The 22,145-nt window shown below is 39.6% G+C and overlaps 1 pseudogene across 1 annotated transcript in view; it reads left to right on the forward strand.

The window, feature by feature from the left end:
* The window catches only part of LOC307104060 (small ribosomal subunit protein uS7-like), a 43,786-nt pseudogene that overhangs the window by 17,644 nt on the left and 3,997 nt on the right, over positions 1 to 22,145 (forward strand). The window contains exon 2 of the transcript in view: positions 21,188 to 21,255. The product of the transcript in view is annotated as a small ribosomal subunit protein uS7-like (transcript). The remainder of the gene's footprint in view (positions 1 to 21,187; positions 21,256 to 22,145) is intronic.

The raw sequence follows: 22,145 nt of genomic DNA on the forward strand, positions 1-22,145 counted from the left end.
CGGGAGCAGTCAGACATCCTTAGCACTGCTGCTGAGGCTCCCACCACCACCGCTGTGCTCGCCAGCTGAAAGCCCAACTTCTGGCTGAGCGGCGGCCCCCTTGTGGGAGCACACTGACCACCAGGGGACAGCTCCTGCATTGAGTGTCTGCCCCCTGGTGGTCAGTGTGCATCCTAGTGACTGGTCGTTCTGCAGTTCGGTCAATTTGCATATTAGACTTTTATTATATAGGATTTATGTTTCTTCCACCAATTTTCAATCTTTTCTCCTATCTAGCCCAGTTTTCTGTATGATCTGTTCTACATACAGATTAAACAACTAGGGAGATAAAGTGCACGCTTGTGCACCTTTGCCTATAGAAAACCATTTTGTCTTTCTATATTGTCCTGACAGTGACTTGTAGTCTACCATACAGGTTATACAACAGGATAAACATTTCTTTGAGAGTAACCCATAGCTTTTCATAATTGACACAGTCAAAAGCTTTAGTATCTATATATATATATATATAAAGGGCTAAGCGACTATCTGGCCATCCAACTGTCCAGCTGGCTGGTAAGTATGATGAGCACTGACCACCGGGGGCAGATACTCAACACAGGAGTTGCTGAGCTGTGGTGACTTGGTAGCGGCCATTCTCAGATGACGCACCCCAGAACCAGAGAGGAGGGTGCCCTATTTCTTGCGGGGCCATGCGATTCCACCTTCAGCCTTGGGTTATGTTGTTGCTGGGGCACTGTCGGCCCTGAATCTGGTTTACTGCACACTTGCATTTGCGTTTCACACCCTGTACAACAGCAACTTTGCAGAGTGCCCTCTCGCACTCTGTGACTCCTCGGGGGATGTCAGAGAGCCAGTTACGGCCCAATCCCTGCAGGCCAGGCTGAGGGACCCCCACCTGCCAGAAGGACCCTGCTCACTCCACAAATGCCATTAGAGCTGCAGCAATGCCCCAGATGCAGCTGGCAGGGAGGGACTGTGGGAGGTTGGCTCCAGGGCGTGTCTGGCCCGTTTCACCCAGTCCTGCCCCACCAGCCACCTTCTAACTAATTTCCTTTCAATGTGCATGAATCCATGCATCAGATCACTAGTAGTCTATAAAAAATAGACTATGTCTTGGCCAGTGTGGTTCAGTGGTAGAGTGTTGGCCCACATGACGAAGGATCGCAGGTTTAATTCCTGGTTTGGATTGCAGGTTTGTTTCCTGGCAATGAATGCCTTTCCCCCCAACCATCCTTCCTTCCCGCCACTACTTCTAAAGGTCAGTGGAAAAAAATATCTTTGGGTGAGGATTAATAACAACAACAACAACAAATAAACTAACTATCTTTAGAATTCCTTTGGAGCACTCCAGTATCCAGTGAATGTTAAATATTAGATCTTAAATGACTCTTCTTTTCTGGGTCCAGCTTTAACATCTGGCAAATGCACCATATAAGGTAGAAACAAAGGTTGTATCACCTTGAGCATCACTTTACTTGCATGGGAATAGCAATGGTCCTATAGTTACTGCATTCCTTGTCATTTCCTTTCTTGAATATTGGAGTGTATATTGAATATTTCCAATTTATAGGTTGTTTATCATATTTATTGACATATTCTTGTTAGGATTTTGACAGATTCAGTTTCTGTGGCTTGAAATAATTCCATTGGTATCCCATTTGCCTCTGGTAATGTCTTTCTTTCCAATACTTTCAGGGCAGTTTTCACTTTTCTTTCTAGAATTACAGGTTCTGCCTCATGGGAATCTCCTTTAAAAGTATCTGTCATTCTTTTGTTCATTCTGCATAGATTTTCAAGAAAATGTTTCCACTTCCCTTTTATATTCTCCTGGTCAGATGTTGTGCTTCCTTGTTGAGTGTTCAGTATTCATAACCCTTATTTTAATTTCCCTTTTATTTATTGAATCTTCTGGTAGAGAATTCTTTGTGTTTTTTTTAATTTTTTGTTTTTATTCTCTTCTATCTTTTTGCATTACCAAAGTTCTCTTTATGTCTATGTGATAGTCATTGAAAAACTGGGTTCAGAATTTTAACCCTGCTTTTGTCAACTTTTCCTTTTGCTTCTTGTCTGTCTCTAACAATTTTTAGTGTTTGTCATCCATATCAATTTTTCTTTCCTTTTTAGTTATGTCATTGTATTTTAATGTTCTTCCATAATACTTCTAGTTTCAGTCCACAATTCTCTGGGTTCTTAGTCAATTAAGTTTAACAGTCCAAATCTGTTTTTAATGTGTACTTTAAATCCATCAGAAATATTATTTGATTTTATTTTGGCACTACAATTCTTGTAGTGCTCGTCTTTAGCTTTACTCTAATGTTTGACATTAGTTCTCCTGGTTTTTGTTTTGGCAGAGAGAATAGAACTTCTCCATCTCAGCTTCCAATTACATAGACTATTTTGTTTCTATATTAGCCATCTGGCTATGACCATGTGTACAGTTGTCTGGTTGGTTGTTTGAAGCATGTGTTTGCAATGAACAAATTGTTCACTTCATAGAAATCCATTAGCCAATCTTCTGCTTCATTAGGACCGATAGTCCAAATGTTCAAACAATGTGTGGTTTTTCTTTATTTTCTACTTTTGCATTCCAGTCACCTATAATTATCAATATGTCTGGTTTTGGTGTGTGATCAACTTCTTCTTGAATACTTGTGCAATATTTTTAATTTCATTTTCTTCAGTCTCTACAGTTAGAACATAGACCTGAATAATGGTTATGTTAATACATTTTCCTAGAAGTATGATCTATATTATTTGGTTAGAACTCACATTTCTGTTCTTAACTAACTGAGCCACATTTTGTCTCAGTATTAAAGCTACTCCGTTTCTTCTGAGTTTGTCATTTCCAGGGTAAAGCACTTTGTAGCTGCCTAGTTGTCTCACTGAAAATGCTTCACCTCAGTCCATTTTAGTTCACTAACATCAAGCACTGCGATGTTTAGATGTTCCCTTTTTTGCTTTAATTTCAAGTTCACCTTGGTTCATGTGTCTTAATGTTTTATGGTCCAATAGTATATGTTGTGCAGCACCTTACTTTTCTTATGCCTTTGTGCACATTCTTTTGGCTTTGGATTAGTGCATCATTAGCAACAATGCTACTTGTCTTTGTTCTTTGCTCTTTGTTTTTATGATTCAGATTAGATTTTTTTGTTCACTTGACCTAAATTTTTTTCTGTGTATTCACATCAATTTAAAATTTAGTAGATTATACTGATCAGGTCAGAATCTAGCAGGCTTCCTAACTCTTTTGCTTCTAGGAACATCATGATCAACTAGCCAACACCATAAGTTGGTGCAAGTCAGACTATTCTGATTGGTACTTGTACTTTTCTGTCCAAAGCTCTTTTGCTTTTGGTGGTTGAGTGCCAATACATGACCCCCTACCATGCTGGAATCCAATTATTACTACTGCATTTAGGTTTTCCACTTCTGAGACCTCAGTTCCAACTGTAAGGTCTATTCTACCTGCAGAGAAAAGAGTGATCACAGAGCTTTTCAAGGGCATTGGTGCTCTCCTCACTCATTTATCTCTTACAGTATTGGTGAAACATATGTCTTCTGCACTCTCCCAGTGTAGGTGAGTAGGTCTTTAATGAAACATCCTCTCTAAAATTCCAATCTCGTTACTATGAGAACTTGGTTCTTTTCTTCTTGAAGAAAAAGGCAAAGTGTAGAAAAGTAAGCTAGAATTTATTGATATATACACACACACACACTTAGGAGAGTGAAGCAAGGAGGAGTATAGAAAAAGCAACAGGAGAGCCTAGGCTGGATTGCTTTGGCTCACTGGAAGTCGGAGAAAAGCAGGTCTTTGATACCAGTTCAGGGGGTTAGCCTGGGATGAGCTGCCATGGCCCATTGCCTCCCTGGAGTTTAGGAGATATGTGCCTGTGGGGGAAGGAGGTGAAGGTGGGAGTGGCTCAGCATGCTCCCTGGAGGGACAGCGCCCTGGGACCTTTATTTTCCGGGTTGTTAAAGGCTGGGCATTTAGGAGAGGTCTTAGGGAAGAATCAATAGATTATTCATCAACTTTATGCTGATGTAACAAAATGAGATTTATTCCGTTAATTTGTCTGTCCTTAAGTGTGGTTGGCAAATGGCACTAATTAGGTTTCTGTTATCTGTCTCCCTGACTAGGGTGATTTAAGCTATTTGCCCTCTGGTTGGGAAAGAGAAGTGCAAACCATTCACTTTTAAGTATCCTTAGTTTAGGGAAGATAGAATTTACTAGGTGGCTGCAAACTGCTGTTTAACCATCTGTCTTAGTGTTCCTATTCTGCTTGTCCTGAAATTTTTTAAGTTTCTTACTATTCTGTAATGATCTCTCTAAGTATTTTAATTCCTTATTTTACATTAAACCAGAGCAGGTCTGACATTACCAGTAAATAGGCTCACTATGGGCCATCTTTTGGTCAATGTTTCAACCAATCATCCAGACTAGTAGAATCCTTCCTAACTCCTGAGTTACAACATTAAATGCTGAATCCCTTCTTAGTGAGCTGATAGCAATAATATATCCAACTCTGTTCCTTCCATCATTATCTCACACCCTATTTACTCCCACATATGTTCCCTGGATTTCTGCTTATATAAATTAGGAAACTCAAGTAGTTATTTTTGTAGAATAGTGCACCTCCTCATGGACAACACTTTACTTTTCAATTTTAGAGTCCTGCTAAGAGTGAATCTAATTATATTCAAAGCAAAGAGGAAGAGTGGGGGTGGGTCCTGAGGAATACCAATATTATTTTTCTGTCCTTTTTTTTCTCAACATTTTTTAAGTGGCAACAATCTCAGGGAAAGACTTTAGAGTTTTTTCAGGCAATTTCTCAGGCAATCCCCTTAAATGTAGTTTGGGAGTCACCTCCATTGCGGGTGGGGAAGCCTCTTTACTGGAAAAGAAGATTCATCAAAATTTAGGAGCTCAATGTGTTACAGAAAACCGAAGAAGAACAAAGCAATACCAGAGAGATGGAGTTACATTTATTACACGCAGGTCCAGAGGAAAATGTCTCTCAAATTCTGGGCCCCAACATGCAGGAATTATCCCTATTTATATGATTTTACCTTCTTTGTCTCCAAAATATGGAGTGCTTCCGGCCCCTTCTGCAAGTTCTTAAAGAGCCCATATGTACTGGGTCCTTGAGACCTCAACCAGAGGTCTGGCCTGGTGCCAGCACTGATAACCTTGTCTGGGGAAGTTTTAATGGCCTCTCTGAAGTGGGAGTAGTCTTGGCAAGCAAGAATTTACAGAAGCCAATTACCAGGGTTAAAATTTCAAACAGCAGTTTTCATATAAGATGGATGCTTCAAATGTACCTCACATTTTTTAGAGTAGGCAGCTAGGTAGATCTGAGCTGGGAAAAGTAGCTGTGGCTCAGAAAGAGTGTATGTGTGAGACATGACAAACTGAAAATAGACAACGTAGGTGGCAGGCCCCTATGTGAACAAGAAAGAAGCAGAGCCCCTCTAGGATGTGGTCAAACTAGTGGCATAACACCTAGATGAAGGATCCTTGTAGCTTAAACACAAATTTAAACACAAATTTTTTGAGACATGAGGGAGGGGTGACTTGATCCTTGCCTAGGGGTGTTTCAACCTAAGGGTATCAATCCTCTAAACTCCCAAATATTGGGCCACTGGGTTTGGTTTCGGCCAGCTGAATTGCCCACTCAGGTCCTATCTGAATGTCTTTCTTTCCTACAGATAAACCCTTGCCTGATTTTGCTGCCATTTGTTGTCTCTTGTTTGAATTCATTCCTACAAGCAAGATAAGAACTTGGGGGTGCAGAGTATTGTCTCTGGCCAGAGATTGTCCTGGTCAAAGACCTCCTTGACCAACACTGACAGCTTCATCATGATGTGCCATACATATCCAACCCAACTTAAAGGATACCATTCTGTCTAAATCAATGCCCTCACTTTAACAGTAGACATTCTCTAAGGCTGGAAATTTAACTTGTATTGTAATTGAACCAGTTGGGGTTTAATTTTTAGTCATCTCAGCCCTGAGGCTACAGGAGACAAAGGGCTCCTTCAAGGCATAATTAGAGGTTTCTGTATGCTTTAGCTGATAATTCAAATCATTGAGCTTGTTTTTTATTTCTTTTACTACTTTGTCCAGGGACATTAGGCATGTCTTAGTCCTTCTCATTATATTTATTAGTTTTTTAAAACTCTTGAGGATCACTTTCCTTCTGGGGAGCATGCTTGTGCCAGTCCCTTCTCCCTTCCTTTCCCCCACAGGCACACATCTCTTAAACTCTAAGAGACCCGACCTCACAAGGCTTGCAACCAGGGTAGTAATGGGAAGTGGCAGCTCATCCTGGACTAACCTCCTGAACCTGTAACCAAGGTCCCCTTTTCTCTGATTTACCAATGAACCAAAGCAACCCAGTCTAGGCTCTCCTGTTACTTCTTCTATGTTAACCTTTTCCTTGTTTCACTGTCCTGAGTATACGCTTGCTATGGCCAAACAATTCTTGTTTGCTTTGCTGCAAGAAAAAGAAAGAAAGAAAGAAAGAAAGAAAGAAAGAAAGAAAGAAAGAAAGAAAGAAAGAAAGAAAGAAAGAAAGAAAGAAAAGAAGGAAGGAAGGAGGAAGGAAGGAAGGAGGAAGGAAGGAAGGAAGGAAGGAAGGAAGGAAGGAAGGAAGGAAGGAAGGAAGGAAGGACAGAAGGAAGAAAAGAACTTGATAATGGCTTTGGTCTGGTAGCTCAGTTAGTTAGAGCATCATCCTGATACACCAAGGTTGTGAGTTTCATCCTCAGTCAGGGCATATACAAGACATACATGAATCAACCAATGAATGTATAAATAAGTGAAACAACAAATCTCTCTTTCTCTCTCAAATCAATAAAAAAAATAAAAAATTAAAATCTTGATATGTATCACATACATAATCATTCAGTGCCTTGATTCTTATAAGTATTTGATGAGGAGTATTCAATGGATATATTTTGTGTATCTCTATAAATAGTTAATTCCATGGACTATTAACTAATAAATAGTTAATTCCAATAGTAGTGCTTTCTTCATTACTGGAAATAGAGCCATTAATGTTTATAAATCTAATAAGACTGGAAGTTAATTTTTTAAATACCAGAAACAATTCAGAAAACTATCCTTAAAATTATGTTCCTCTAGAACATGTTTTGCACCAAACTCTGTATAAAGATTCATATGAAGGAATTTGGTCGCATGACCCAGGAGTGCAAGAGCCATAGCTGTATTTCCAGTCTAAGTTCAAAGGACTGAGAACCAGGAGAACTGATGGTGTACCATAAATTCCAATCCAATAACAGGCAAAGGCTGCTGTCCCAACTCTAAAAAGTCAGGCAAAGAGAGAAAATTCTTCCTTAATCTATATTTTGTTCTATTCAATTCTCCGTAGGTTTGGGTGAGTCCCACTCACATGTGGAGAAAAAGTTCTTTTACTCAATCACCAATTCAGATGTTAATTTTATCCAGAAATATTCTCATACAATACTCAGAATAATATTTGACCAAAATCATGGGCACTCAATTTGACATATTAGATTAACCATCCCAGTGTTCATTCTTATCCAAGCATCATTTCTTAAACTGATGCATGGATATATCTGTCCTTCCTCCTCCAGAACCTAGAACACACACTTCTTTTTTCTCTATCTTAATTTTAACATCTGGATCTGTCTGCTATGACATTCTTCCCTCTGGTTTCTCCCTTCTTCTCTGTTCACCCTTCTTTCAATTATTTTTCTACCATTTTAATTGTTAAGCTTCCTAAAATGAGAAATTGAATACATCTTACTAAGTACCAAATCACTCTGTATAGAAATACTACTTTTAACATATAAACCCACATGCAACATGATTTTTAGAGTTACAAAACTGGGATAAGGCATATGGTTTGATTGATAATACTTGAGGAGGTGTATGGAATAAAAATACATCAGAATTTAGTTATATATTTTTATTGCAAAGGGTGAGGTTAATACAAAAAGTGAGAAAGAAGAAATTTAAAACATTTAAATTTTAATACATTTCTTCTAGAAGACTATATAAGGTGAGTCAAACTTTAAAACAGAATGAGTAATACCACAAAAAAATAATTAAAAGTTATCACCAAACATGCTCCTTATTGCTGTTTTAAATTATCACATCTACTAAAATAATTGGTGGTTTTGGTGGGAAGTGTTATAATGTTATAAGAAAGGGGACCTGGCCTTACTGGGTCTGCCTAGGACCAGCAGATAGTGTGCGGATTCTTGACTTCTGCAGAAGAAATTTCACAACATAAGTCCACGTGGATTTTAGAGGACATTTATTAAAGCTGGGGACAGTGAAACAAGAAAGGGCTGGGGAAACGAGGCTAGGCTGGTCTGCTCTGGCTCACTAAGAAGTCGGAGAAAAGAGAGCCTTGGGGACAGGCTCAGGGAGTGTGCCCAGGAGGAACTGCCTCTGCCCATTGCTGCTGTGGTTGCAAGCTTAGTGGGGTCCTTTAGAGTTTAGGAGAGGCCTGCCTGAGTGAAAAGAAGAGGAGAAGTTGGGGTTGAGATGGGGTCACCTTCGTTTTCAGGGGTTTTAAATGCTGAGCATTTAGGGGAGGTCCTAGAAAAGGATCTCAACAAAATCGTCATCCATTTCATGTTGATGTGCCAAAATGAGATTTATTCCCTTTACTTCATCTGTCCTTCGATGTGGTTGGCAAATAGCACTAATTAGATTTCTGCTATCTCCCTGAATAGGGTGATTTAAGCTATTTACCTTCTGGTTGGGGAGAAGAAGAGCAAACAATTTACTCTTAAGAGTCCTTGGTTTAGGGAAGATAGAATTTACTAGATGGCTGCAAACTGCTTGTTTAACTATGTCTCAGTTTCCCTACTCGGCTTGTCTTGGATTACTCAATATTAACTCTGGAAACTATGTGTATAAGTCAAAAATTTAAAATTAAAAAGCCTATGTCAACATTATACAGTGTTATATTCAGTATAAGTAAAGTTATAAAGAATAATTATACCATAATCTGAGATAAGGTTGTGAATAAGATTATAAATGTGTATGAGGAAACAATACAGCTATTCAGTAATACAAAAACCAATATCGTCTATTCATCTTTAACTATAATTAAAAGGTTCTGTTCTGCTTTTGACTTCTTCATCAAATTAATTCTAGAAATTTAACACTAAGTATGAGAATCTGAATCTTTGCTAGCCAAAAGTTCTAGAAAAATCTGCAAAGATTGTTATTGAGCATTTTTAATACTTAATTACTATGTTGGGCAATATAGAGATAGTTTCACTAAAAGGTGAAAGCTGGTTTTCAATTAAGCAATTGCATGTTATTGTCAGAAACTTGCAGTAATTGTTCAGTGACTCACTTCATAAATATGTTTCTCCATAGTGCATTATACTTTTCTTCTATGGTACACTGACACTGTGAATATGTTAGAACCAATGAAAACCTTTACATATTTTGACCCCTACTAAGAGTATCTAATTGGATTTTTCTTTTATTTAATTTTTATAATGTGTTAGGTATCCAGTTCTCACTTGCTCAGCATGAGCATCTCTGTGTCTCTAATGTTGCCTTTAAGAGACAATGAATGGCTCATTAACTAACGACTGTAGTTGACTGTGATATTTACTTCAAAGCAATACAAGATAATGATACCAGTGACTGAAATCAGAAAATACAAAAGAATATACCTTTAATAAATATAGAATACAAAACACTAAACAGGATAAATATATGTAGGTCCAAATAGCAAAAATGCATGATATAGATTTGTTGACATTAATAGTCAAAGGAAAGTTGAGATATAAAAACAAAATAGATAAAACAATTTTCAAAATTGAGGATTCCAAGTAAATATTAAAAGGATATATTTATTTAAAAACAAACAGACATGCCCTTAAAATTACATTCATGCTTAAAAGACAAATGAGTAAAAATATATATATACTAGAGGCCCGGTGCACGAAATTCGTGCACAGAGGGGGGTTGTCCCTCAGCCCAGCCTGTACCCTCTCCAATCTGGGACCCCTCAAGGGATGTCCAACTGCCTTGAGGGCAGTCGGACATCCCGCTCACAATCCAGGACTGCTGGCTCCCAACTGCTTGCCTGCCTGTCTTCCTGATTGCCCCTAACCGCTTCTGCCTGCCAGCCTGATAACCCCCTAACCACTCTGCTGCCAGCCTGTTTGCCCCCAACTTCCCTCCTCTGCTGGACTGGTTACCCCTAACTGCCCTCTCCTGCAGGGTTGATCACCTCCAACTGCCCTCCCTTGCAGGCCTGGTCCTTCTCAACTGCCCTCCCTTGCAGGCCGGGTGCCTCCCAACTGCCCTCTCCTGCTGGCCATCTTGTGGTTGCCATCTTGTGTCCACATGGGGGCAGGATCTTTGACCACATGGGGGCAGCTATATTGTGTGTTGCAGTGATGATAATCTGCATAGTACTCTTTTATTAGATAGGATGACATTTCTTTCATTTTTTTTTAATCCTCACCTGAGTATATGTTTCCATTGACTTTTAGAGAATGTGAAAGAGAAAGGGAAAGACAGAGAGAAACATCAAAGTGAGAGGAATACTTAGATTGCTTGCCTCCTTCCTGAGCCCTGACCTGGGCCCCAGCCAGGGAGGAGCCTGCAACTTAGGTATATGCCCTTGATCAGAATCTAACCTGGACTCTGCGGTTGGCAAACCTAGACATTATCCACTGAGCCAAACCGTGTAGGGCAGGTTATGACATTTCTTAGCCCTCCAGCAGCGGACCTTCATTTTTTTCTCCAGGAGTGTGGTGGAAAAGCCCTAGATCACTTTTTTGGATTCTTATACCCAAGTTACTAAGAATATTACCAGTGGCATACAGGGAGCTTAGCCAATGAGTGGTCAGAAAAGGTATTTCCTCTGTAGTTCACACCTATCTCCTGTGATCTCCGGCTCCACCCCTGCCAAGGACTAAAGCCTCCAGCCCTGGGCAGGGACCCCCAGCTGGCTCTGATCGCCCTGCTCTACCCCCAGCCAAGGCCGCAAGCCTCTGTTTGAGGCTCGGGCCCTGGGCAGGGACCCCCAGCTGGTTCCAATTGCCCACAGAAACCCACAGCTGGCTCTATCGCCCGGCTCCACCCACGGCCAAGGCTGCAAGCCTCTAGGCTTGGGCTCTGGGCAGGGACCCCCAGCTGGCTCCGATCGCCCACAGGGGACCCCAGCTTGCTCTGATTGCCAGGCTCCGCCCCAGCGGCCAAGGTCCCAAGCCTCTGGCAGAGGCTTGGGCTCTGGGCAGGGACCCCCAGCTGGCTCGGATCACCTGCAAGGGACCCCAGCTGGCTCCGCTGGAGGGCTCTACCCCAAGCCAAGGCCTAAAGTCTCTGGCTGAGGCTTGGGCCCTGGGCAGGGACCCCCAGCTGGCTCCAATCACCTGCAGGGACCCCCAGCTGGCTCCGCTCGTGAGCTCCACCCCCAGCCAAGGCCTAAAGCCTCTGGCAGAGGCTTGGGCTCTGGGCAGGGACCCCCAGCTGGCTCCGATCGCCCTCAGGGGACCCCAGCTGGCTCTGATCACCAGGCTCCTATCACCAGGCTCCGCCCCAACGGCCAAGGCTGCAAGCCTCTGGCCAAGGCTTGGGCTCTGGGCAGGACCCCCAGCTGGCTATGATCTCCCCGCTCCGCCCCCATCCAATGCCGCAAGCCTCTGTTTGAGGCTCGGCCCCTGGGCAGGGACCCCCCAGATGGCTCTATCCCCCGCTCCATCCAAGGCCAAGGCCTCAAGCTTCTGTTTAGGTGTATTTGCATATTCCCTTTCTGATTGACCGGTGGGCGTGACCGGTGGGCGTGGCTTGTGAGTGTAGCGGAGTGATGATTTGCATATTACTGTTTTATAGATAGGATATATATATATATATATATATATATATATATATATATATATTTTTTTTTTTTTTAAAGGTTAGAGTTCTTGAATTTCTATTTGGATGATTATAGTTTGAAATAAATAGGTAAAAAACAACAATATCTCATTAAAAACAAAATCCTACCAGGACATAGAGACATACAATCTATAAGGGGGGCAGAAAAGAAAGCATGCCCCTATCTTATGTCCAAGTGACTAGTGCTAATCAGGGATATGAAGATCCTTTATTTGTTAAATGCCGAACATTTATTAAATGTTCATCTTTATGTTACTCAATCTCGTGAGACTTTTTTCTCACTTTCCTTCTATTTTGTATGTACTTCCTTTACTCAGGCAGTATGAGAAAATGAATTTTAAATGGGTGTAATTCCTTGTTGCAATGTATAACTTTGAGATTTTATCACAATCTGGAGGATATAACTCTTCTGAAGTGTTGTAATCTTATTTTTTCTAATTCTCACTTTGCATCCTAAGCCACTATTCTTTACTTTAATTCTCAACAGCTCCAATTCACACATATATTGCTTTTCATGTACTAGGCTGTCTGCAAGTTGCACCTACAGTGAGCTAGCATATGCAATATGAAAATTAAAGAAAACCCAGTGTAGCTTATTCACAATCATTACTAAGACTTATTTGTATGCCTTACCATTTTGTGAAAGATAGAATTTTATTCCTAGAATATAATTTATATGCCTACCCACTTTCTCTAAGTAGGCTCCATGATAGACACAAGGGGCAAATGACTTGAAATGTCAGAGTTAGAAGAAAAGCTAAAGTGGGTGATTCAAATTTTGCTCATTTTATAGGTGAAAGAAGAGGTCCTTTTCTGAATTCTTAAATGTGGGCATTGCAAATGAGAAGATCTCTTTTGAATGCAAGCAAATTTATTATAAACTACCAAAATATCCTATATAATAAAAGGGTAATATGCAAATTGACCCTAACAGCAGAACGACCCGAATGATTGCACAACCAGTCACTATGAGGCGCACTGACCACCTCTCGGTCCCTTGCCCAGCCAGGCTCCCATTGCTCGATGGCCAATGGGGGACCGAGGGTGGGTGGCAGGGAACGCCTGTGGTGTCAGGCCAAGGCCTCTGCCCCACCAGTCACCGCACACACAGAGGGCGGAGCCATCAAGTGGGTGGGAATGGTGGACCTCTCAGTCCCTCCCCCTGGCCATCAGGCTCCGATCCCCGATGGTGAACGAGGAATCGGGGGAACTGGGGGTGGGTGGCGTGGGGAGACAGGCAGCACAAGGCCAAGGCCCCTGCCCTGCCAGTCGCCTCACACACAGAGTGTGACCTGCGTCAGGGGCGGGGCTGGTGAGCGGGCGGAACAGCCGACCTCTTGGTCCCTCCCCTGGCCCCCAGACTCCGATCGCCCATGGCGTACCAGTTTCCATTAGTGGGAAGAAGATACAATAGAACAGCCTGGAAATAGAAAATATTTTTCCTTATTGATTCTTTATCACTGGGCTCTAGAGAAATAATGGCCAGGGCCCCTGCTGGGTCCCTCAGAGCCCTGTCTCTCCTCCTCCGCTCAGCCCTGCTGATCATCAGGTGTCCTAGAGCAGGAGAGAAAAAAGCTGGACTTAGCAATGCCACCCACCCAAGGGTTGGGGGGTAGCAGAGGAACATGGTGACAATATACAGACTTTGGAGTCACACAGACTCTGCCAGTTAGAGTTGTGTAACCTCTCTGAGCCTCGGTTCCTTCATCTATAAAATGGGTATGATAATAGTACCAGCCTCATTGGAATGTTACAGGGTGTGCATAAGATTATGCACATAAGGCTCTCAGCCTGGAGCTTGACAGGTACTGAGCACTCACTCTCATCACTGTGATTATCTGCCCCCCTGACCTCACAGGGCTTAGGAACTACAGTGCTTAAGTGGCAATGTAGGTAGGTGTGGGGAGCGAGCCTAAGCCGGCAGTTGGACATCCCCTGAGGGGTCCTGGACTGCAAGAAGGTCCAGGCTTGGCTGAGGGACCCCCTTCCCCCCCTCTCCCCAGTGCATGAATTTCATGCACCGGGCCTCTAGTATTATTATAAAAGAAATTAGATAATATAGAGAGATGATAGATAGATATCCACATATAATATCAAAATTGTCCTGTCCCAGTTTTAGATGAGGTATGAATGCAATCAATATTGACTAGCCTGGGATTTTTGAAGTAGAAGATTAGGCAAAAATTGATTACAGTCATGACTCTTGACCCCTTATCCACATGGTGAGAAAAAAAAAAAGACAATAAAAGAGAGGCTATTCTTTGAGTAGTTCTTTGGAGAAGGTTGTGTTGTGAGGAACTACTCTCCAGTGGTACACGGAGGAGTAAGTAGAGCTTCAGTCAATCCAAAGAAGAAAAGAGCTTGATTCATCTCTACTGTATTAATAGGGAGACACTAGACTTGTGGGTGACCCCCTCCCCCAACTTGGGAAATCTAGAGAGATAGAAATGTAATGGTTAATTGATTTGACAGGTAAGTGTGCAATAAATGCTGCTGTTACAAATGACATTTATTGCTAGAGTATGTGAAACTAGATAGCTCTCACGGATCAGAGTATGATTTAGATATCTGCCAGGCCCTGAAAATATAGAGCTTGTTTATGACAAGAAAAAGGTGACAACTTTACCATCTGCTTAACTCTCCACCTCCCAGCCTCTTTAACCCTACTCTGGCCACAATTTTGCTAAATGATTGAGATGTGAAAGCTGAAAGGGAAGTACATGCCATTCTTTCCTCTTACTACAAGAGGCCAGCAAGTGGAACGTCTCCCAAAATAGAGGATAAATCTAATTCTCAATCAGGTGTGAATTTTGATTACTATAAGAACTAGAAGTATGTAATAATTGAATTGAAAATGTGTCATTTCTTAATGTGACCATTTAAATATTAAAGGAATATGGTACTGCTTGAGTTTTCAACCAAGGGAAAAGGTAAAACTTTATCACTGAGCACATTTTAGAAAGACAACAGGAGAAAAAGATAAAGATACTTTCTGATTATATCCACAGTCTCTGTTGTCCAATGCACCATTACAGGGTGCAAGCCATTTGTGCTTTCAACAACAAAAATGTAGGAATAAGTATGTTTAGAAGATGTAAAATTTGTAGGAGTCCATTAGACTCAGCAGTGCAGTGGAAGAACTATTGTTTTAGTGCTCAATTCTTGTTTTATTACCCCTAACTCTGCAAATGGTGAACAACATGTTCTAGTCAACTTAATGCACTTTTTCACTCCAAATGAGTATTGTTTCAGGCGATTCAGAATATATAATTCAGTCTTTTAAAGGTAAATAGTCATTTCACAATTTTTTTCTCCTTTTTCTGTCTTTGTCTTTGAGCTGATTTCACTTCCCAGAAATTGAGGATAGGGTTGGTTTTGCTAGGGAGGGAAAGGTTTCCCCCCACCTTCTTGGTTCTCTGGGGCTGATCTAATAATTAAATTGACACAATGCACTCTAACATTGCAGGACTGTGAGTTAACTGGTCTGCTTCATGGCAAGCTCTACCCCTGCTCCTCTCTCTATACCAGACCAGGGTTGTATGGGATGGGCATTTGCAAGGGAAGTTCTCTCAGGCCACCTCCCCAGCTGCCATTGCTATTCTGCAGTGAAAGCTGAATGGTGGCAGAAGGAAGTAACCTTTCCTTTTCTCTAATTTCTAGGCAGAAAACTGGAAACTAACCAATATGACGGAAAACAAAGAAACAAATTAAATTCAATAAAACTAAAGCTACATCACTGAGATGTAGACAATTAAAATATTATAGTAAATGCAAGAAAAATTCAGTCACAAAATTGACATTTTAATCAGAGGCAAACATTTGCGATTTGCAAATGACATAAAATATTAAGCCACAAATACACCACAATAATTATTAATTATTTTTGTTTAATTCTGGAAATACATATGTGCCTACTGATATATGTGACAGTGTTATGTATATTTAAAATTATTGCACATTTTACATATAAGCATGTTCAACAACTTTACAGTGAATGTGCCCCTAATCCTTATTTCTGTAACTAGGGTCCCTTACTCCCAGTACCCCTCTTTTTCTCTCAATAGCCTAGACTTGATTATTTTTCTCAAATTTGTTTATTTTTATTCAAATTCAAAAGTAGGATGTGGATAAACTGATATTAATATAGATAATGGAAGAGGAAGATGAAATATAAGGAAAGCATGGTCATCAATAACTCTGACATCCATTCTCTATGTGAGATGTTGCTTACCTTGGAGAAAGAAAGACGGAAGGTAATCTGGTCAAATTTACCCTGTAAACATGTTAATTGGAAGATTTTTTTTTTTGACACATGCACTAATGATATTTATTTTCAGAGAGTCTTTAGATAGAGAATGCTTCTAGCAGGATGTATCTGTTTTGTCTAAGATTGCTTATGGCAAGCTAATCTAGAATATGAGGATTCAGAGGGCATAGATCCCTGGAAAAAGTCATGCAAGTCATATAGGCATACATCACTTATTTTATTGCACTTCACTTTTTTTGTGCTTTGCAGATACTGCTTTTTTTTTTTTACAACTTGAAGGAGAGACCTTCCACCAGCATCTATATATATATATATATATATATATATATATATATATATATATATATAAGCCTAAGCAACCCCAAATGACTAAACAACCAGTCGACTGGTCGCTATGATGTGCACTGACCACAAGGGGGCAGACACTCAATGCAGGAGCTGCCCCCTGGTGGTCAGTGCACTCCCACAGCCAACCTCCCACAGCTGGCCAACCTCCTGCAGCCCCTCCCCCTGCCAGCCAACTTCCCGTGCCCCCAGCTAACCTCCCCAGGCCCCGATTGGCCCGATCACTGGCCAGGCTGAGGGACCCCACCTGTGCACAAATTCATGCAGGCTGAGGGACCCCACCTGTGCACAAATTCATGCACTGGGCCTCTAGTAAGGATTATAAGTTGTTGAAGGCTTAGATGATGGTTAACATTTTTAAGAAATAAAATATTTTTCATTAACGTATGTTCATTTTTAGACATAATGTACTAGATAAACTGCAGTCTAGTATAAACACAACTTACATATGCACTGGAAAACAAAAACCAAAATGAAACAAAACAAAAAAGACCTGTATAACTTGATTTATTGAGATATTCATTTTATGGTGGTGGTCTGAAATAAAACCAGTAGTGTCTCTGAGGTATGCCTATAGTTAGTTATTTCCTCAAAATGATTAGTAGAGCTACCAAGTTGGTACTGGGATAAAATCTCTGAATGTGATTTTGACTTGACAAGTTGATTCTTTCTGTTACCTCAGATACATAATTCACTTCTACTTTCCAAATAAAGAAATTATTACATAGCATTATGACTTTGAAAATAGCATAGTTAAAATAATCATTATGGTGTTGTTTTAACTAAGATTTAATTATTTCCTATAAATAAAGTAGCTTATAAATTTTTAAAAAATTAAAAAGAGATGTATTATGCTGAGTATTTATTATAAAACAATTATGCTGTTCAGGAATTTTTGCTTTTTCAGTCCCCCCACCCTAGATTTTATTTCAAACCTACTAAAATTTAATAGAGTAATTAGTGAACACACATACATCTTCACCTGGATTCACTAATTATTAACATTCTCTATGTCTGTTTTATTTCTCTCTATAAATACAGACTTTATCCTGTTGAACTACTTAAACATAAAATTTATAGATTTTGATGCTTTACCCCTAAATATTTCACCATATATATATATATATATATTAAAACCATTGTTTTCATCCCCACTTTTTACATACAAGAAAATTAGTATTTGTACAACTACATTTCCTAATACAAAGTTCATATCTAAATGTTCACAAATGTTCCCAATAATATCTTTATATCTGTTCTTAATTTCTACTAGTGATTTTCTGAGGATTTTCTCACTTGTAGGTGACATACACCTAATTCAAACTAACTAAATATAAAAAAAAAAAATGCACTGGCTCACACAACTAAGATATGGATATATTTCTTACAGAGGTCTATCAAAGGGCTCAGTATCATGATCATCAAGTCTCTCTCTCTTTCCCCCTTCATCTTTCTATTTTACTTCCTCCCCTGTTCATGTCATTCTCAGATATAATTTTTCTATGTTGTGCACATATAACTTACATCATTCTTACATTTCTTTAAAAGGAAAATAAAAACAAAAAACTTCTCATCTAAGAACTTACCAGTTGTCTGCTGTTGAGCCACTGACTCATTCCTGAAATGATCATGTTGTTCGGGCCTGGGGCACAGGTCCACTCTTTGAGTCAAGTATGAAGTTAACTCAGCCTATAGCGTGGGACTGAGAAAGGAAATGAGTAGTTGTCCAAAATAAAAAATAAAATTTCCAGATCAATTTAACAACAGTGGGAGGTATCAATACAGCCTTGAGCTGAGAATATAAAGATGAATAAATGTTCCAAGCCAAGAAACTCACACTGTGAGGTAGAGGAGACAAACATATAAACAAATGCACAAAATACTGATATCAAGTGCTATAATAAAGTTATAATTCAAAATGAAGTCACAACACAAAAATACTCACTTAGATGCCTTTCAATCTAAAATATTTACATATTTACCTTCAAATGTAAAATCAATAAAATGGTTATTTCTACCCTTCATTCAAACAAAATATAACTGTATAATTATCACTTATTTTGATTTGGAAATTGTTTTTTATATTAAGTGTCTAAAGACTCCAAAATAGTCTATCTTGGGGTTAAAGGGTAAAAGTCCATTACTTCAATTCTATTTTTCAAACACATATTATTTCCAGACATTCTACCAAGCATTGGAATAAAAGAAGATTGTTGCTTTCAAGAAGCTGAAAGTTCAGAAAGGCTGCAATAGAAATCACCTCGGTTGTGGTGCCTTTCCTTATTTATGAGTCCCAGAGCTTATTCTTCTCCTTGACTTCACTGATTTCTCATTTCCTGTCAATGCCCTGTATGTTATTGGCCCCTATTTTGCTGTAACTTCTGTGTGATATGTGTTTTCTTGGTTCTTGGATATCTAACTAATTTCTGGCCCCATCATTTTCTTGACCCTAAATCTTCATGTATGTATACTGCATTGTTTCTCCTGACGTTTTTGACTTATTAGCATGAACACCTTTGTGTGATCATGCTTTTAAAAGCTTGAACCAGAACTAGTAAAATAATCTTATTTTGCCCTTCCACCAGAAAAACAACAAATCAAAAAGTTTTAAAAAATGTATTTTGCCCACTTTTATATATATATATGCCTTCAGTCTAACTCTATCAGTTTCCTTGAAATAAATTATCAGAATAAAATTCATAAAATTAATTAAAAATGGGATAAATTAATAAAAATTTTAAAGGCTCTTTTATTAATATTGGCAAATTGCTTTCTCAAAAGAAGGACAAATTTTTACTCATACCAGTAGCCTGCGAAAATGTTTTTCCTGATTCCTTATTATTCATGTTTACATTTACATTTTCCTTATCATTTGTTTCAAATCTTTGCAAAGTAGAAAGGTGAAAGATATTTCAACTAGTTTTGATTTATAATTATTTGATTGATTGTGACAATGAACATTTGGATTTCTTTCTACATTAAATATTCCTTTTGTTTTAAGGATACATTAGGATGTTAGTGCTTATTATCCTATCTAATAAAAGAGTAATATGCAGATTGACCATCATTCCAACACACAATATGGCTACCCCCATGTGGTCAAAGATCCTGCCCCCATGTGGACACAAGATGGCCACTACAAGATGGCCAGCAGGGGAGGGCAGTTGGGAGGCACCAGGCCTGCAAGGGAGGGCAGTTGAGAGGCACCAGGCCTGCAAGGGAGGGCAGTTGGAGGTGATCAACCCTGCAGGGGAGGGCGGTTAGGGGTGACCAGGCCAGCAGAGGAGGGAAGTTGGGGGCAAACAGGCTGGCAAGGGAGCAATTAGGCATCAATCAGGCTGGCAGCGGATTGGTTAGGGGGTGATTAGGCTGGCAGGCAGAAGTGGTTAGGGGCAATCAGGAAGGCAGGCAGGTGAGCAGTTGGGAGCCAGCAGTCCTGGATTGTGAGAGGGATGTACGACTGCCCGCGAGGGGTCCCAGATTGGAGAGGGTACAGGCTGGGCTGAGGAACACCTCCCCTCTGGCACGAATTTCGTGCACCAGGCCTCTAGTGTATATATATATATATATATATATATATATATATATATATATATACACACACACACACATACACACACACATACATATATGTGTGTATATATATATATATATATAAACACATAGATACTAATCTACATTCTAACATATTTATTATAAATATTTCTCTATTGTAATTTGTTGGCTTTTAAATATATTTTATTTTTTGGTTTAAACATAAACATATTGATCACTGTATTCATGTCTAACTCATCTTCATATTGTGATTTGCTACTCAAATGAAGCATACTGATATTTTTCCATAAAAATGCACATTTATTTATAAACACTGCAGCAAATAATTGAAATAATGTTGTTATACACTAAATAAATGATTGGATTTACCATAAACACAGATAATGACAGACATAGATAAGAAGAAGAGCCCAGTGTTTCAGGATCATAGAGATAAATCACCTCCCTTTTTTATCTACTACAAAACCATTTCATTTGTATTTTAGCCTAACTTAAGGACAAGATGTCTATTTAATGTAAATACATCATTTCAAAAGAATTCACTCTTACAAAGTTGCAACTGGGTTAGCATTTCTTTCCTGAGCCTTTTCAATTATCTTCATGTATCTTTAGGCATTCAAACCTCTTTCACCACAATGGCCTCCTAATAATTTTATGTTTGACAGTAATATCTATGTTAAAGATATGTTAACACTGATTAGGTGGGTAATCCACCTGTAGTGGTTTTCTTCCTGCTGATTCAGACATGAAGCCTGATAAACAGAGTTGTAAAATAGTAAGAGGCCATGAGGATTTGACAACTACCTGTGACTTCTAAGCAACATAGTGTTTTCACTTGTACCTTTTAGACCTAGTGAGGTATCTAATTTATGATTAAGGAGGTTGGTAAACAAAAGTTGTTTCTTTTTCCTAAAACTAAATAATTTTAAGGAAAATATCTTCCTCATTGAATTTCTGAATTATTGTTTAGATCTGTCAGCTTTGTCAACCTAAATGAAGGAGATAAACAGAGGCAAGTTCAAATTTCCAAAAGCGGAATTTATTTGGTAATAGTGGAGGAATTGCGATTCTGGAAAGGCATATTGGAGTAAACTGTAATTGAATGTGTTTAGGCTTTGTGGCAGGCTGTATTTATAGGCAAGGAGTGCAAAGAGGAGGAAGTCCAGCTGGAGTCCCAACAGTAAGTTCATTGGCTTGAGGACAAGGAGAGATCCTTGACAATTCGTTGGTCAGGAGGTAAGTTTCAGTCTTCTGTAAATCAGACACTTAATGAAAATCACTCTCTTGGTTCTTAAGTTTCATTCTTCTTAGAGTGCATGTGTGATATTTTCCCTTTTCTATCCCCTTGCTTCATTTTAGATTGGAGTTCTTTTGCAACTTCTATTCAATTTAGCTTCATGGCAGGTAGACATCTGCAAATTTGATTTTCATATCTAGTACTATCCATCATAGCTTACTTTGATTACTAGAGACCAATTTTGAAAACAGAATTCCAGTAAATTTCCAACTTTACTGGATAAAGAGAAGAAGAAAATTGAGGTCACCAAGTCATACTGGATAAAAGGAATAATGGCAGAAGAGCACACTAGGATATGCAAGCACCCAGGTTGCTCAAGTAAAACTGTGACTGACGATTGGGAACTGTAGTTAGCAGAGCTAAGTTTCTGCTGGATAGTTAATCTCTGGAAAGGTAAAATGCTATGAAGAGAGTAGCTTTCCAAGGTGTGGACTATCTTCTCTTATGTATATGACTAGAAGCCTGGTGCACAAATTTGTGCATGGGTAGGGTCCCTCAGCCTGGCCGGCCTAATTGGGGCCATCGACATCGGGGCCCTCTGGCTGGGGGGAAGGCCTGCAGGAGGTTGGCTGTGGGAGCATCTGTCCCCTGGTGGTCAGTGCACATCATAGCAACCAGTTGTTCCGTCGTTCCATCGCTTAGGCTTTTATATATATAGATTCCAATGACAGATTATGTTCTAGGCTAAATTGACACATTATTCTCACTGCAAGTTATAGAGAACAAAAAACAAAACAAAAACACAAATGTAGCTATTTGTGTGCATTTGAAAG

Source organism: Cnephaeus nilssonii (assembly GCF_951640355.1).
Source record: "Cnephaeus nilssonii genome assembly, chromosome: 8".
In the NCBI taxonomy this organism is placed as follows: domain Eukaryota; kingdom Metazoa; phylum Chordata; class Mammalia; order Chiroptera; family Vespertilionidae; genus Cnephaeus; species Cnephaeus nilssonii.